The 18,370-nt window shown below is 44.8% G+C and overlaps 1 long non-coding RNA gene across 1 annotated transcript; it reads right to left on the minus strand.

The window, feature by feature from the left end:
* Window positions 1–13,026: 13,026 nt before the first annotated feature.
* On the minus strand, window positions 13,027–16,650 carry LOC138717791 (uncharacterized). Its single transcript, XR_011336941.1, has 2 exons — window positions 16,480–16,650; window positions 13,027–14,115 (listed from the first exon to the last, which is right to left on the minus strand). It is a non-coding gene; the product is annotated as an uncharacterized lncRNA (long non-coding RNA).
* Window positions 16,651–18,370: the final 1,720 nt, after the last annotated feature.

An 18,370-nucleotide genomic window follows, 5' to 3' on the forward strand; every position in this document is an offset into this window, starting at 1 on the left:
AGAGGCGTTGATCACAAAAAATTAATTCAATCTTCTAAAGTACAGGCAGACAAGGAAAATGACTACAGGCTATTTTCTGGTTCCTTATTTTCAGACACATTGTTGGAGCTTTTTTGTTTTGAAGCAACATTGAAATTGGCTCTGAATAACTCCCCTTTCATTTATTGGCTCTGATAACATCCTCTCTACAATTGTGTTCTGGTTCCTGTTGAAACGGTGCTATTTAACTAAACGCTATTTGTCTTTGTACGAGGGTCAATAAAGCCGACAGTTTCTGACAGAGCTGTGGCCCCCACGTGGGCCTCTGGATGGGGGCATCAGATACGGCAGCACCACTGGCCACCTCTGAGAATCTGAACGAAGATGAGATGCCAGAGCAGTTGGTTGAGATGGGAATCAGAACCAAGCGTAAGGTGCACGTACATATTGATTTGTGATCCTCATAAGATTACTTTTTGGGGCTCAAGAAGCCAAAAGCATTGATTTGAAAACATGTCAGTTATGGACGCAGAAAATTTAGAGGCAAATTAACTAGAAATGTCATATACCTCTGTTGAGAAAACCTCAGAGACAAAGAAAAATGCTTTTCCAAGGAGCAGCTATTTGTAGGGCCATTGCAGCCACTGGAGAGAAACAACCCAGGAAGCCCAGCTTTTTGTCTGGTTGTTGTTCTTGGATTAAGAAAAAGGTCACATTCTGAGGCAACAATAGTTTAAGTCTTCGTGAACAGCTCCTTCTTTCTGGTTCATTTTGTGGTCTCACCAGTAAATTATATTGCTTTTTCTTCCAGAGAAATGCACCCCTACAGTTAGAGAAAAGCCTTCTGCCATCCCTCCCTTCTCCCGTGAACAGGGAGATCCTTAACCTACTTTTACGTTATTATGAGGCTCAGAGCCTGTGCTCCCTTTGAGGACAACTGGAATGCTGCCACTGACTTCAAAAAGAGCACAGGCAGGCTTCCCGTTAGTTAACATTCGTGAAGTGCTTGGAGGTACTTAGGCAACAGATGTTACATAAATGCGATTAATAATGTAACTTTGCTATCAATGCCGCAGAGCTGCCCTGCAGCTTGGTCAGCAGGCACCTTAATTCACACCTAAGCACTGCGTGTTTGCAGGATCAGGGTTCCATTAAATGCAGATTAATCATCTTTCCAAATTAAATGAAACTATTCATTTACATAAATAAAGCTTCTACCTTAGTCTCCTAAATAAGGAAAACCCTTGTTTGTGTGTTTCCGTTTGTATGAAAGCCCTTTTAGAAGTATATATTAACAAAAGCTCTTTATTTTTGATACAATTATAAAATACAGCTGTTTAGACGTTATATGCTTGAATCATCACAGATGTCCAGGGGATAGCAATATAATAATAGATACAGAAGGCAAATTATGTTTAATACTGATCATTCAACCATTCATGCTGGCTTTTCCCAGTTAATTGTCAAAATTTAGTTTTATCTTCCAGCGATACTGACAAGCCCACTACCTCTGATGAGATATGTACCTTACATTAATTATTTGTTGTAGTTTTTTACCTGCACATTCCATGAGAACAAAGTGATTTCTTAATAATTTTACAGAATTTACACTGATGTTCCAAAATCTAAGGGCATTTTTTAGCTATTTCAAAGAGGAACACTCAAACTAACTTTGGCCGGTATTGCTGAACTCAGCCAGCTTGAGGCCACCACAGCCAGAGAGCTGGAAAAGAAGTTTGGTTCTTTGACAGTCGGATGGATGCAAGTCCCTGAAATCACCTACTGATACATAACGGCAGCCAGTGCAGTCAGCAACAGGTGGATGCAATACACTCACCTAAGAGGAATCACTGGTAGAAGGTGAAAGAGTTCGTGTGAGTCACAGCTTGTTGCACCAGCGACGACAGTCTGGAAGGAGGCAACAAGCACAAATCCCCATCCTGTGTGGACAAGCCTCCTAAATAACATACACTTTTTGTTGCGTAAGCACAGCCAGCATCCATTATGAAAGATCTAACGTGCATTAACTGATAGATTTAATTATGTACTATGAACCATTGACTTGTTTCCTAAAGTTCTATCCACAAGATAAAATCCAACACCAAAAGCCTTTTGATAGGTTTACGAATAAGATGTAAAATTCCCCTTTTGTGTCACACTCTTGCAATTCTCCATCTACATTCCTCATGCATTTCTGCTGTTCAGAACTTAAAATGAATATTTTATAGTAGTTTCTCTGTGTATTGTAAGCACTTTGTTGTCACGTGCTGCAAGGATTAATCAATTTGGTTACCCTCAATAAAAAACACTGTAATGTAAATGTATCTACCATTTCAGATACTAGTTTACCTGACTGAGATCATAACCACTGGATAACATAATTGAAGAGCAAAGCAACCTTGTAAAATTGAACATGAATTCAATGACATAGTAAAAATGTGGAGAGTGCAAAGGAAATCTACCAGGTATTGGAAGGGGAAATCATAATCTACCTTACCAAATCAAATATTCAGCCCTTGTATTCCCACATTTCTTTCATGTCAAGTACATGAAGAAAGCAATTCTTGACATGGACAGGTGTTTCACTAATCTTTAACCAATGGAGAACCTGAGGTACACAGGTAGTTAGGGCAAATAACTGCAAGCAGTGTGACTGACCTGAGCTTTTAATTTCTCAGATACATAATGTGAGATACCAGTAGTGTGATGTGAAGAAGTATCTGGTTCATTACTATGGTCCTGGCCTAGCACATGTAATGCCACTTCATGCATTTATTGATCCATTCAGTACCTGCACCCTTCGAGCCACAGCATCTCCAGAGGGAAGGTTGTTCAACTGTTATTCGCTGCAACTGCTGCTTCGCAGGCACGTTTGACATCACCATTTCGGGACACCTGCTCCCCACTATACAGTATGACCTTTCATTCTATCACATCACCTGCCAGTATGAAAATGTTAGGTGCTTCTTTGCAGTCTGCCCACCAAACGACACGGATCTTTTCCTGTAAACGTAAGGTTTGCATTTTTAGTTCCCATTCCATCACCCTTTGTGCTGCACAGGGATACTACAGGTAGCTCTAATTGAGCTCAGTGCACCCTCGTGTTGCTGAACAAAACCGTGCTCCCAGCTGTCTCCAGGCCTGACCAGCTCCCTTCAGCCACGCACCAGCAGCCCTGAGGCGCATACACAGCATTTCCCAGACGGCGCTGGAGAGAGAGGTGGGATCTGTCTGCAGTTTGCCAGTCACAATCCCAGAGGAGGCACGATAACGCCGCTCTCCGGGCCAGCCGAGCTCCACGAGTCACACAGACACTGCAAAACTTCTTACAAAACTTCGTTGCCCTATGTGGACATAAACTTTCTGCTTTCTCTAAAGATTATGAGCAACTGGTTTGTATAGTCTTCAAGGTGAGTGATTAAAGATTTAGTTTAATGGATAGCTGCTTAAATAATAAAAAATCTGTAGCGGAGTTAAATCATCAAACTGATTAATCAAGATGGGTATTTTCTCTACCCCACCTCTACTCAAAGTCAGCCAAGTCAGTACGATTTACACTAAGGTTTGGAGAGAAATGTGTATAGGTTCCTTGTTAAAAATTTGTTAAGGTTAAGCGATAAGGTGAATGGGAGGCAGTGCCTGATTTGTAATGCATTGAACCCAAAGATCCTTCAGACTGGGCTTCCGTTCCGCAGGGAGAAAACAGAGAAAGCAGTTCCCTCCGTTCTGAACGCCCAGGGAGAACTTCTTTCTATGCACTTCCAGCACCTGTAATTTATAGATGTACATATTCTTCGTTCACGAGGCTAGAGAGAACCATTTTTTCATTGCAGCATGACCTCTCGCCTAAAGCGCGACAGGGCTGCCCTGCAGTGGCTGTTGTCTAAACCAGAGCACAAACATCCTGCCGTGATGTTAAAATTGACAGGAATGAGCAAGGATTTAAATGTCCTCGGTGTTAAGAAAATGTTCTTTGTTTACAGTCAGACTAAATCTAGCATCAGTGTCATCTGCATGTCACACAGAAGGGTATTTTGTGCGCGTGCTTTGCACAGACATTTGCTGAGGCAGACTCGGTCCTGCCCGGGAGCTCCAGCCACACGCATCCCTTGAGCAGCTCCACAGAGGCAAATGGAGTTGGCCTCAGAGACACTGCTAAATGCAATCTACCCTTTAAAATATTTCCACGATTCCACTTGGATCATCCATCTAATGCGTTTTTTCTCTAGTTTTTGAAATAAGACTTACTCCCAAAAACATAGCTTCTTTTTTCCAACCGTGCCTCGCAAGAGTGGACAATTGCTGCCTAGGAAGTGGTGTGCACTGCAGCACAATGTCACTGATTTCATCCTTGAAAAACTACATGGACTTGTCATTTACAACAACGTGATCTCTTAATTCAAATGATTATATTCATGAACTGAAGCAAGAGAAGTAGAATATAGACCAGCAGAGAGACAAACCCAGTAGCTTGTTACACAATATGGAAAGCTGTAAATCTGCTTTATGATTTCTCAGAACAATCAGGAAATATTTTGTTATATTCGGTACTCACACTCACTTAATTCAAAGAGTCTCTAATCTAATAAAATAAGTATTGTAGCAGTGAAAATCCTTATATCAAGCACAAGTTTTGTGGTAAAACAAGAAACACACGAAGCTGTCCAGAATACTCTGTGTCATCCACCTAACTTGTTAAGAGCTGATTTTTTATGAGAATGTCTACCTATACAGACCGTTATTTGTCCTAATTTTAATACAGACCTTAAATAGGCTGAATATTCTCTTTCTGATCCCAAAGTCCGTCTCCCTACTGAATAACAGCTCCATCTTGTTGAGAGAATCCCCTACAACCGTGATGGGCAGTCTCTGACGTGGCTGCCATGGAAAACAGCGAATCTTGTGGGTTTTCCCACATATGGACACCTCTCCCACAGGTGAATCGAATCATTAGTATCAACACTCGGGTTTTGTTTCCTTGAGCTCTTATAAGCACTCGACCTGCATCTTCTTGTTTTAGAACTAACAATCTGATTAATGATGTGCCGACCAAGACTGTTGATGGGAACCCTTTTTTTTTTTCTTTCTTTGCTCATTTCAAACTCAGTTACAATCTCAAATAAAGCCATGCAGCCACAAACAAGCTTGGGACAATACTTGGCAACATGCTGGTATTTATGTAGATATCCGTATTCATTTCAAACCATGCCCTTTTTGGCAATTGCACTACTTGCAATTCACCAACATTCTGTTACCCACCACATTGTGCAGTTTATTGCTGAACAGTTTACTATTTCTTCTTTTTTTTTTAAATCAGTTTACTGTTAAACAGTTGAGAAGGACACATATACCTGGGCGCTGAGAGGAGACTGAGTCTGGGCTGTAAAAAGGAACCAACATTTTCAATTATATGGCCAGTTTACTGTCTCTGCCCTCTAGCAGAAAGGTAGCATTCAAACTCCAAAATAGAATACTAACATTTTATTGCTAATGTTTGGCTGTCTATGGATAATAGATTTAAACTGCTATAGTCCTAATGAATCCAGCACAGTAACTTAATGGAGCAATTGGATGTGACAGGCAATGTGTTGCACGGGGATTATCACATGCATTTAATATAACATAAAACAAAAAGCAAGACATTTCAGCTACCAACAAAACTCTGAAAATATATCCCCTGTCCACCTGCCTGAAACAAATGTAATTTTATGAAAGCGGAAAAGAAAACAGATCAGCCTTGCATTTAGCAATCTGGGGATATTTATCACCACCCAGAAAAACCTGCCCAGAATACTGTATTTATTTCTCATAACACATTGCATGGTGATTTTTACCCCGGAACCACAAAATGAAGCCAGCAATGGTTTAACGTTAGGACTGTTCTGCATGTATTCTGACAAAAAGCATGAATCATTAGGGAACTGACTTCCAGGTGTCCTTCAGAGGAGCGAGCAGTGAGGGAGACAGTCTCCTTTTTTACTGAAGTTTGCCTTTTTCTGGAGACAACTGCAGAGACAGGGCAAAGTCTTACCAGCAAGGAGTTAGTGGGAAGTGGCTCAGTTTACTTGAGCCAAGCTGTTTATTACTGTCAGAACTTTGCCAGGTCAAACTGGCGATGCGAATTGCAGCAAATAAATTTGTACCGACTGAAGACTTCGGTCTAGATCCAGTCATACAAAACAGAAAAGCCCAAACCACTCATTGCACTAAAATTATGAGGAGAGCTGAAATTCTGCCATGTTAATAAAATAATTTTGTCTGCATAAGCCAAATACCTATCACAAGCCCTCTACTGACAGGGGCTACCAGGACAGTTGTACTAGTAATGCCTCCAAGTCCAGACCTCACCTCTAGGCTTCCTCCCCAAATGTAGTATGTCAATAAAGGAGCTAAAAAGGTTAGGCCAGTCAGAGCCAAACCAGGAGGATATAGAATCACAGAATCATAGAATAACCAGGTTGGAAGAGACCCACTGGATCATCGAGTCCAACCATTCCTATCAAACACTAAACCATGCCCCTTAGCACCTCGTCCATCCGTGCCTTAAACACAGATATGAAGCTCTTCTCCTCATTAGAGAGATCAGGATGCTACAGACTGCATGGAGAGGCAATAAAGACTTTGATTAAATCTGTTTCAATCTGGAGCAATGAAACAAATAATAGCATGGAAGGTATTATGTTTAAGTCTGTGTTTGCAGAAAGGTTCATTCTTCTGTCGAGCCTTGCTTTTCTGTTTGGGCTCCACTAGGAGATCTCACTGGGCTAGATTCAATCTTCAGTATCTGAAGGGCACCGATTTGTCTCTGTTGGATGCCTGCTCAGTGTCAAAGGTTAGCAGTCATTAGGGACCAACATACTCATTTAACACAGTCTCTTTACTGTATTGATATTATATTGTGTTGTATTTTGAACACTATTCAAAAACCAAACCACTAACTTCATCTTCAGCTTTCACCCCACATTGGCCTTGGGCATTCCCTTTGTTTCCCTTTCCTGCTCTGTGATGCTCTCTTCCCTGGGCTGACGGTAATCACATCAGGAACATACTGTACTTTCTATGTTTAGATCTCTAATTAGTTTACTCAGTTGGGCAAGTATAATTATCCTCATTGTGAAGATGAAAGAATTTGCTCAACATCCCATCACAAATCATTTCTATATATGCTTTTATATCTATGAAAATTCTTCGAATATATTCCTTCTGGTGATATCTTGCCACAGTCAGTTCCACATGAGCCCCACATCCCACTTTCCATCATTTATTTCCAAGCAAAATCCATACTAGACTTCTGCCCACCTCGCACCTGAGACCTCACTGCAGAGGAGGGGGTGCAGCCCCACAGCGACAGCAGCAAAGCATCCGCCCCGCAGGGAAACTCACCCTCTGGAAGGGAGATAAGGAAAACTTCCAAAATTTTCCCTGTTTATTCTGATAATCCAGGGGGAGAAATACCCAACAGCTGTATGTTGACATTTAATTTCTCCCAGACAGTTATTTGCACACCACTTCTCAGAGCAAACAGAAAGTGATGCATATACAGGTTAAGTAATTTAAAAAGAGACAGTCTGTGTCTGGTGAATCCCATTCCAGTCTTCTGTCCATTTACCACCCTTTCTTGTAATGAAGGACCAGAAAGTCACACTCAGAAGCCATAGTCATTCAGAAAGTTAAATTTTCTCTTTTTCTCAGCTCTATTTTCTGTGATTTTTTTTTTAAGAGGAAGAAGTTTAAAGGAATGTTGAAAAAAGCTTTTAGCAACTCCCTCCATAGCGGTACATGTATTCTGTTCAGTGTGTTCATATAAAACCCCAGCTTTCATTCGTCGAGGCTGACTTTTAAGAAGCTTTTTCACCAGGGCATACAATTTGGTCTGTGTGTCCTCTTTTGTAGCCATTATTAACCCACAGTGCGGGCTATAAACCCAAACTTCCTCATCTGGTGCCAACTGGCATCTGTCGCCACTCTCCTTATCTGCTACCTCTGCCAGTTCCCAGAGTTAAATGAGGCCACACGACGCTATCGTTGGGATTAGACCTAATGCACCGACTTCTGTCTGCCCTGTTTATTTTTACCAACTTATTTACATTTCCAGTCTGGGCATCCGTGGTCTAGAAATGCTGGTGTTTTAATGAGCAGTAAATCCAGCAGAAGGAAAGCTTGACTATTTTCTCTTGCATTTGTCTGTGTGTTCTTAGAGAGCACAAAGGAGATGAAAAATCCCACAGCAAAGGAAGCTGGAGCTCTGCGAGGGTTCCTTCCGTACCCCTGCCATGTGTATGTCCAAGGGCTGGAAGGACCAGAGGACACAAGCAAGGACAATTCCCCCGTCTGTGACAGAGGCACCTGGAGCAGATTCAGCTAATGCTCTATAGCTACTGACCAGAGAACTGACCTCCTACTACTTCTTAAACTACCTGTATCATTAGATACTGGCAGATAAAATGGAGGAGCAAAGAAGTGGATTTATAACATCCTCCTCTAAAATAAAATACTGATTAGATAAAAACTTTGACTGATCCATTTATAACCCTGGTCTGAAACTGGTGTAGCAAAATCCAAGCTGGGTGAGAAGCCAAAGCACAAAAAGCAGTGACATAAACAGGAGAAATACACTTTGGTTCCCAGGTATGGAAGAAAGTAACAGAACTCTCTGCAGACAGAGGAAGCATTTAGTAGATATTTAATGCCGATGCAGAAGTATCTTTACCCACTCTTTCCGAAGGGTTCAGGCTGGTCCATTTTTAAACACATCCAATCTCTTTCTAGGTATTTCAGGTACTAATACATGACACCATTGGAAAGTATTTTCCTTCCCAGTCAAAACAGATTTCTCCTCAGTTTCCTCCCTTCATGTCTTTTCTTACAACTGCAAAAAATGGTTCAGCATCATGGGTGTCTGCACCTTTTGTAACACTTACTTGCTCATTAAATCCCTCAGTACCCCCTCTGCCTTCCTTAAATTCCACACCATAACTTTTTGATCTATCAACTCACTTTTCTGGAAGCAATACACATATTAGGCTTACAATAAAGAAAGTAAAGCTGGTATGTTTAATTAAAAAAAAAAAGAAACTAAGCAAGACTCCAAAGCAAAATGATGATCTGGAACTCTTCCAGATGATGTTCTAGACAATAAAATTTTATATATAGAATCATAGAATCACAGAATAACCAGGTTGGAAGAGACCCACCGGATCATCGAGTCCAACCATTCCCATCAAACACTAAACCATGTCCCTCAGCACCTCGTCCACCCATCCCTTAAACCCCTCGAGGGAAGGGGACTCAACCCCCTCCCTGGGCAGCCTCTGCCAGGGACCAATCACCCTTTCTGTGAAAATTTTTTTCCTAATGTCCATCCTGACCCTCCCCTGGTGGAGCTTGAGGCCATTCCTTCTCGGCCTGTCCCCTGTCACTTGGGAGAAGAGCCCAGCTCCCTCCTCTCCACAACCTCCTCTCAGGGAGTTGGAGAGAGCAATGAGGTGTCCTCTCAGCCTCCTCTTCTCCAGGCTAAACACCCCCAGCTCTCTCAGCCGCTCCTCATAAGGCCTGTTCTCCAGCCCCCTCACCAGCTTTGTTGCTCTTCTCTGGACTCGCTCCAGAGCCTCAACATCCTTCTTGTGGGGAGGGGCCCAGAACTGAACACAGGATTCAAGGAGCATATGTCCAGGAAGCCATTGGATTCGTGGAAGAAAAACACTTCAGGTGCTGTGGAACAGAGAGATGTCACCTCTTGGCACATCAATGACTTACAGATTGCTGAAGGGTGGGCAGTGAAGTGGGGAAGAGTCACCAAACGCTTTCCTTACTCATCTGCTGCTTCCCAAGCATCTTGTCTCAGCCAGTGTCAAGGAAAGACTAATGAACTAGGTGGCCTGATCAAATACATCCATTCTGATGGGGGGTTTACTATTCTTTTGGGGACGGTTGCATTGCACGTTTGATTGATTTAATTTATCTTCTGTATCACACAGAAATTGTGCCAAGAAAACAAATTGCTATATTCATCATAATGTTGCTGGAGTGGAGGTCAACAGGCAAAGTGGTGCTTTCAGAAAAGAGGTTTTCAGGGACTGGTGCTCAAGGTGTCTGCTTGTGCAGGTAGGAGATAAGGAGTGCGCAAGTGCACAAAAGCAAAAGTGTCACTTGGATGTTGCTCTTCATGCAACATGTGCAAGTGAAACTGGTGGCAGATGACAGACACACCTCTGTGCAGCTGCAGTGAGAAGCTGAGCTCTGCATTTACGGGGGCCCAAGTGTGGCCCGGTAACAAACACACGCCGCCTCCAGGGTGGTGAGGTGACGTTGGCAAGGAGCTGGAAGCGGGGAGCACAATTCAGTTCCATCAGCGTCAGTGCTAGCAGGATGCCCTGCTCACCAAAGCCCAGGACAGAGCTCCTTATGAGGAAAACATCAGCACCCTGCAGTGCAACACTGCTTTAAGCTGCGGAGGAGTCATGTTCTCCCTGCGTGAAGTTCATCACGTTGAGCTCCAGGTTTCACTAACTTACTGAGGTTTCACCAACTGAAACTTGCTCTTTCAGGTCATCACAATCACAGGATCGTATTCTCCTGTGCACAGTTTCCCCTTTCCTCACTTTTTTCTGTTTTACTCACAGCTTGTATTATTCTTGGCACAAGGTAATTGAGGGTAAGTACCCTGAGCTTAGTGACAGTGCTTGGGTCAGAACAAGGTGAAACAGTTGATAGAGACTCATGGACACAAACCGCAACGGGTTTCAGATCTCTGTATTTTTATCACTTTATAGAAAACTACATTTATGTAGTCCAAGAAAATGAAATCCAATATTGGAATTAATATTTGTTATCTTCCTCAATAGAGTAATTACAAAAATAGGACCACTGAAGTTTCAAAAATACGCACAGAACATTTCACAACATTTCATTGTTGCCTACAGGAAAACTGGGAAGGGGTTCTTGATCAGGGAGTGTAGTAGCAGGATGAGAGGTAATGGTTTTAAGGTCAAAGAGGCGAGATTTAGATTAGACATTAGGAAGAAATGTTTTCCTGTGAAGGTGGTGAGACACTGACCCAGGTTGCCCAGAGCTGCGGCTGCCCCAGCCCTGGAGGTGCTCAAGGCCAGGTTGGACGGGGCTTGGAGCAACCTGACCCAGTGGGAGGTGTCCCTGCCTGTAGCAGGGGAGGTGGATCTAGATGATTTTTAAGGTCCCTTCCAAGCCAAATCATTCTATGATTCCATGATTCTGTAATTATTCCTGTAAGCTTAAATGCAGTAATTTATTTAAAAATATCAAGCCCAAACACTCTATACCACTTGCTACTGAGAGAAAAATTGTCCAAAACTGTCAATCTTCAACTTGATTCATTACCACCCAGCCAAATGGACGTCTGCCACAAGCAAGGCACTGCCGTTTACAGACCTCATCAGTCAGATGTAGCCTCTGACTAAATTTCTCAGATCTAGAAATGGCAGCCCAAACAATTATCAAATTCTTAGAGAGTTCACTAGTTTTATTCTTGAGATTGTTTGTATCTGTCCGTCTGCCAGCATAACAAAAGCAGTATTCATAGGTCACTCATTTCTTGATAATTTAATGTATTCTGTGATTGCCTAACTTGGGCTAGGAAGGTAACAAGTATCTGTGTTTTCCCATGCAGCTCAGGTTATTTTTTGCACTTAAAGAAGGAAGAAAATTATTGCCTTTGTTCCTACCAGTTTCAGTGCCCCAATGCACTTCACCTCTGCTTTTCCGCATTTCACTTCCCTGTATAAGCCATAAGACACTTGGGTCAGGCACTCAACTCTAAACTGACTCATACCTGCCGACAACAGTTTTTGCTGTGAGCTCATGAATAAAAGAACTTTGTTCATCTATTTGTTTTCACCTTATTAACCCAAAACCAGATTGTATTAAATTATGTATTCGGTTGTACTGTAATCTTCTAAGTACGTGTGTCTGCAGTAGTCAGCAACTTACAAACATATGCTTATATAAATAGCTTTAGGCTTGAGATATCTAGTGTGGTTTGGGGGGTTATTCAAGTACCAACGTCCTCATGTGTGTTTGCGCAGGCTGGATCAGGGTCACAACTTTTTTGAAAGTCATTTCTAGACAGGAACATCAGACACGATGTTTCACACTGTGACAGATCTTGTAGTAATGCTCAAATGTTCACAGCAGATGCTCCCAAGTGTGTGACTCAAACCGGCCTCGACTGTCAGCATGAGTAAGGGATCAAATGCTCAGGAAAAAAGAAGCACCAAAGCAAGAAGCCAAAGCGGTGCAACTGTTCTCTGCTACAAGAAGCTACTGATGAGGAAAACCCAGCCACGATGTGGCTGGTGTAAGGATGGTGGTTGCTAATTTAAGGCAAAAATAAAGATAATGAAGAATGTTAGACGGAGTACTAGGTAAGGAGTTTACATAAACTGAGTTTGCCTTAAACCAGATGATCAGAGATAAACTAATAGACCTGAATAACTCATGAAGAACGTATCTGACCTGTTCAGCCACTGCAGAGATCAAAAAAGCCTTGTTTTGAGGTTTGGTGTTTCCAACTACAAGAGCATAGCTGTGATTTGCTGGGTAACAACTATATCAAATACTTTGCATAACAAAAACTACTGAAAAATAAGTATTGCCACAAAGCAGGACTTTCTTAAAATACTTAAGAGTTATTAATCAATACTTTAAAGCTCCTATTTTCAATCTCAGTGTCTTTAGAAAGCTGTAACAAGAACGCAGCAAGGTAGGATGACCCTTGCCCTGGACAGAAGCGTGGCATCAGGGCCCAGCCCTTTGCAGCACGCATAGCAGGGCATGGCACTTTTTGCTTCACATTCATTTTCCTCCATGTTTTTAGCTGATAAGCTCTCACAAGTGGACCTTTAACGACCAGGAATGAACACTGCACCGGCTGAGGACTGCTGCCACAAAGCAGTCAGGGCAGGTGAACCACAAAGTGCTTTGTAGCTCACTCATCAGCTGGTCCTGGTGGCGAGGGTGGGAAAGGGACCCTCAGTCAGGGTGAGGAGCTATTCCGGCTTCAAAAGACACATACAGTGTCAAACATGCATGACATATATTTGATACATACGCATCAAAAGAGACATACATAAAAGACACACCCCCCCTTACAGATGACAACAGAGAACAATTACCAAATAGACTAAATAAACTCTTTGTCCACTACAGCTGATGTTAAGCGCAACTGGAACAGCTCTTGGGAGGTGACCATCTTCCGTTCCAGTACTGCTCTTCGATATACAACAGTTGTTGGTCATGATTATTGTCATCCTTGAGGATGTTTGGTCAGGATCATCTTTTCTGATGTTTTCTACTCACCATAATTGTGGCAGTGTTACAGAGAACTATGGTTCTGCTCAGTCAGATGCTTCATCACACCTGCCAAGGGCAGCCAACCCTCCACAACATCCCTTCCTACTTGTGGTCTTCAAACTGCTGCAGTTTATGCCACTGCTAAGCCGGGTCAGTACAAGTAACATTCTGGAAAAGATGTAGTTGTTTACCAGCGCTCACCCAAGGGGAAAGACATCTCAAAACCACTGTTTAACATATTTTCATTTAAATATGTATAACCACACTCCGGTGAAATTAACTCCCTGAATTCGAACCACATCCATTTCTGGGTTTGGCAGGGATTTGCTTCAGGTTTGTACCATCTCCTAGGGACCACAGCTGTTCCTACATTTCTCTGAACACTGCTTTGAGCTACATATAGAATTCCTAACACTCAATAAGGTGTGCAAAGCCAGCTTCAATATTGCTTTCTCATGAAATGAACAATGACTGGACTTAATTAAGGGTTCTCCAGATGACTGAGGTTATGAGGTTTGTGAATTCTGGTAAAAGCTTTGCCCATGACTTTTCCCATGACAGAGATTACTGTGTTTTTTCCAATTCAGATTCGCTCTCACCACCGATTACAGGTGAACTCATGCTGCAGCTGCTCCTTCAGGCATGGTATTTATAGCTTCCCCCTCCATGCCCTGGTCATCTAGTTTCATGAAACTTTCAGGAATTCAGGGTGGAATTGAGGAGCTGCAGTCAGGCACTCGGGCTTGGATGGACAGCATCTCCCTCTGGAGGCCTTCAACAGCAACTGCTTCTCTCTCCAGTTTCAGAGACCTGCGGGAGAAGAGCTTTGGTGGAGCCAAAATGCTGCTGCATATCAGGCCTCTCACCCCAGACTGGATGACACTGCTTTCTGATTTGCCTTACAACACCAATCCCTCTGCCAAACGTGGCTGCAATTTGCCAGCAGCTTCAAAAGCTGATGGACAGACATCTCTCCCTGCTCCACCCCAAATGGAAAAGCAGGGAGAAGAGACAAGGCTGTTTCTGTGCACAAGACATGGGGCCAGGGGCTGCCAAGCAAGCAGTGCCCAGCAGCCGTGAGTCCTCCCTTGGGTCTGCCCACAAGGACACGACTCCGACTCCAGCTTATCGGACAAGTAGCACCAACTTTAGACCAGGAATAAAGATGTCTGATGGATACAAAACGGGCCTCACCAAGAAGAAAAGGAACCAGAGGAAACTCGAAACCAACCCACAATGAAGCTTCTAATGCAAAAGCTTGAAAAGCATAAAAGAAAGCCATAATTAACTGCTTAGGTCTTTAGATCTGTTCAAGGATTAGTGCCGTATTTATTACAGAATTATACACTTACTCCATTATCATAGACCCCCATCTGACCTCTTGATTATTCTTTTTTTTCTACTCAGGTAGATCAGGTACCCACTAATAATCTGGCCTCCATCACACTTCTAAAGGATGTCATCAGACTGGAATCCATTGAGTTGCCAAAGCTGTCTGAAAAGTTATTCTGCAATATCAATACCTGTGCATAAATAAAAGGCTTCCATTGGATTTCAGCCAGTTTATCTGGTAGAAAGTCTGAACTAAAGAATTAAAGACTGCAATCTCTTTTGAAATTCAAATCGTTAGTAAATTGAACATCTCACAATCAAGAACACATGTAGTAAATTTGAGAGTTTTCTTTAACTACAGATAACAGATTTTTCTCTGAGTGGCTGTTACATCTTCCTTCAGAATTGTCCTTTATTTTCATTCAGTTATGGAAGGTTTTGTGCTGGACTTGCAATCTGAGAAATCCTTCTGAAATTTATGATGATATGGACAGCAAATTCCTTGTGCCTGAGGCTATGTAAGTCCTCAAGCTGCTATTTTACATTAAAAGGAATTTTAGGCCTATACAGTCAAATCCATCTTCATGAGAAGCTCTATGGACAAGCTCACAGAGTTTCTACACCACGATACATGGAGAGTTTTAAGCGACATATGACTCCTTGATTTGTAAAGACGGAGTTTCAGGAGGGGGCACAGCTAAGCCAGAAAAACACATAAACCTTGTTAAAATTATTTACACAGGTAAGGTGACTGTCACCAGCCGGTACAGCTTGTTCTCATTTGGCAAGGAGGGTTGTCATCAGAGTTCAAGGCAGGCTGGAGGTGGACTGGGATGGAGCAGGGTAGGAACCTCAGGAAGCATTTGCAGGCGAGGAGGGTGAATGCCCCTGTAAAACTCATTACCAATAGACGACTAAAGTGACCACAGCTGCAGGATGCAGCCAGCCACGCTTTGTTTAGGAAGCACAGGTTGGGCTCAGTACACCTGATTCGGTTTTGCTCTTTCTGTCCCTGCTGCGGACGCTCCAGAAAGCCTGGATATAAAAATATTAGTTTATAAGATGGTAAGTGGTCCTAATGGCTCTTCCAAGACGGTTTTTATAAAGAGGACGGGAAACAAACAGTACTTCACTCTTTGAAGAACTGCGGAGAATAATTCATGGCTGTGAGTACTGACCAAGCAAGAAACTACCCATCTCTTTTAAAACATGTATGACATAAAAATACGACCATCTGAATTAAATCGATTTACAGTTTGTCACAACTGCTCTGCATACAACTCTCCTGTTAAAATCTAACTTAACAGCTGTGTCTTTTCAAACTGTTTTTCTTCCACTACTCAAAACAAACACAAACCATAAGAGAGAAAAGGGAGATCCAAAGCATTTGTAAAGACTCTCGTACCTATAGGCTCTTCGCGTCATTTGCTTCAGGTAGAAATAAAGCAAACTAACACAGGAGAAAGCAGTAGTTACAACCACAACATTTACTGCAGATTGCTTAACAGTGAAATTAGAGGAGGCACGTTCTTCTTTTCTGATTGAAGATGTTGGAACTATAAAGCAAAACACTTTTCAAAGAAGTGAGCTCACGGGCACGGTTTTAAACACAGCCAAGCCGTCCCTACAGCAAACTGCTGCTCAAACACAAGCCCCCTCCCCTTCCCTGCCCCTTGGCCTTAGCCCTCGTGCTGAAGCTTGCCTGATCCTACCACAGCTCCGGTAAAAAAACCTAAACGAACAAAAACCACACTACCAGTTGGGGAAAACCAAGCCAGAAGGGTTTTGCCGTCTCGCCTCCCTCAGCCCCCGTCCCGGACTCCGAGGTCCCTTCCCACTCACGCCGCTCTGCGATTCCCCGCGAGCATCCAGGGAGCCCCGGGGCGGCAAGGGGCGCACGGACACGCTCCGGGGAACTCGGGCTCCGGCCCCGAGCGGCTGAAATCCCGCCGGGGGAAGGGACGCTGACGCGCTCCGGGCCCGGGCCGCCCCCGTGGCGCCGCCGCCTGCCCCGAGCCGGGCTCGGGCTGCTGGGCCCCGCCCCGCGCTCACCGCGCTGCCCGGGCCCCGCGCGGCGCCGCTCTGCCCTCCGCACTCGCTCTCTATGACCGCCCGCGGCGCCGCTCTGCCCTCCGGCTCGCTCTCCATGACCCGCGGTCCTCCGGCAGGGGCTCGGGGCCGCCCGCGCTCAGTGCAGCCGCCGTGCGGCCTCCGCGCGGAACTGCGGGGGGCGCTGCGAGGGCCGGCTCGGCTCCGCTCGGCTCGGCTCGGCCGGGGGGTATCGAACGCGCTGTCGCTTGCTGAGAACAACTCGAAAAATGAGCTAATAGAAACTCTGCTGGTGTCGAACTTAATGCGGTCTGGATCCTTGAAAGAAGGCAGAGCTGAAGTGTCCAGCTCCTCGAATCCCGTGTTCAGTTCTGGGCCCTCAGCACAAGGAGGATGTTGAGGCTCTGGAGCGAGTCCAGAGAAGAGAACGGGGCTGGGGAAGGGGCTGGAGAACAGGCCTGAGGGCCCTGGGGGTGTTTAGCCTGGAGGAGAGGAGGCTGAGGGGAGACCTCATTGCTCTCTGCAACTCCCTGAGAGGAGGTTGTGGAGAGGAGGGAGCTGGGCTCTTCTCCCAAGGGACAGGGGACAGGCCGAGAGGGAATGGCCTCAAGCTCCACCAGGGGAGGGTCAGGATGGACATTAGGAAAAAATATTTCACGGAAAGGGTCACTGGGCAGTGTCCGAGGCTGCCCAGGGAGGGGGTTGAGTCCCCTTCCCTGGAGGGGTTTCAGGGACGGGTGGACGAGGTGCTGAGGGACGTGGGTTAGTGATTGATGGGAACGGTTGGACTCGATGATCCGGTGGGTCTTTTCCAACCTGGTGGTTCTGTGCATAAATGCCACCGCCTCTTCGATAACCCTGGCAAAGCGGGGGGCAGCGCTGGCCACACCCCCGTCCTTTGAGCCCCCGCAGCCCCTGCCCAGGTTGTGGTGGGACCCTTTGTGACATCACAGCGGGATCCCACCCTGACCCTCGAGAGCTGAGGGAGACGCAGCCCCCAAGCCCTCAGTGTCCGTCAGGACAGTCACGGGACAGACACCAGAGCTCGCAGCTCCGAGCAGAGCTCACGTCTTACCCTGTGGTGCTGAGGCGTTTGCCGAAGCTTCTGCCTTCTCATTGCTTATGCTTTTACCCCCATCCCCAACGATGGCAGAGAGACCGTCTTGCAGACCCAGGCTGCCCTGGATGAGTGGGTCTGCCTGGAGGGAGAATGCGTCTCCCCAGAGGGGGGACTCTGCCACACAGTCCGATGAGGAGACCGAGGTCTTGCCCCTGGCCATTGGTGAGTGAAGGATCCTGGTGGGCTGGGTAGGGCTGATGCTCTGATGAGACCTCAGCTGGAGTCCAGAGGAGGCCACCAGGATGATCTAAAGGCTGGAGAACCTCCTATATGAAGACCGGCTGGGAGAGTGGGGGTTGTCCAGCCTGGAGAAGAGAAGGCTCTTCGTGCAGCTTCCAATAGGGAAAGGAGCCCCTGGAAAGCTGGGGAGGGACTATTGATGTGGGAGTTCAGGGATAGGGCAAGGTAGAACAGTTTTGAGCTGAAAGAGGGCAGATGGAGACGAGGTCTTGGGGAGAAATGTTCTGCTGTGAGGTTGGTGAGGCCCTGGCCCAGGCTGCCCAGAGATGTTGTTCCTGCCCCATCCCTGGAGGTGTTCATGGCCAGGATGGATGGGACTTGGTG

The sequence above is a fragment of the Phaenicophaeus curvirostris genome, chromosome 2 (assembly GCF_032191515.1).
Source record: "Phaenicophaeus curvirostris isolate KB17595 chromosome 2, BPBGC_Pcur_1.0, whole genome shotgun sequence".
Lineage (NCBI taxonomy): Eukaryota > Metazoa > Chordata > Aves > Cuculiformes > Cuculidae > Phaenicophaeus > Phaenicophaeus curvirostris.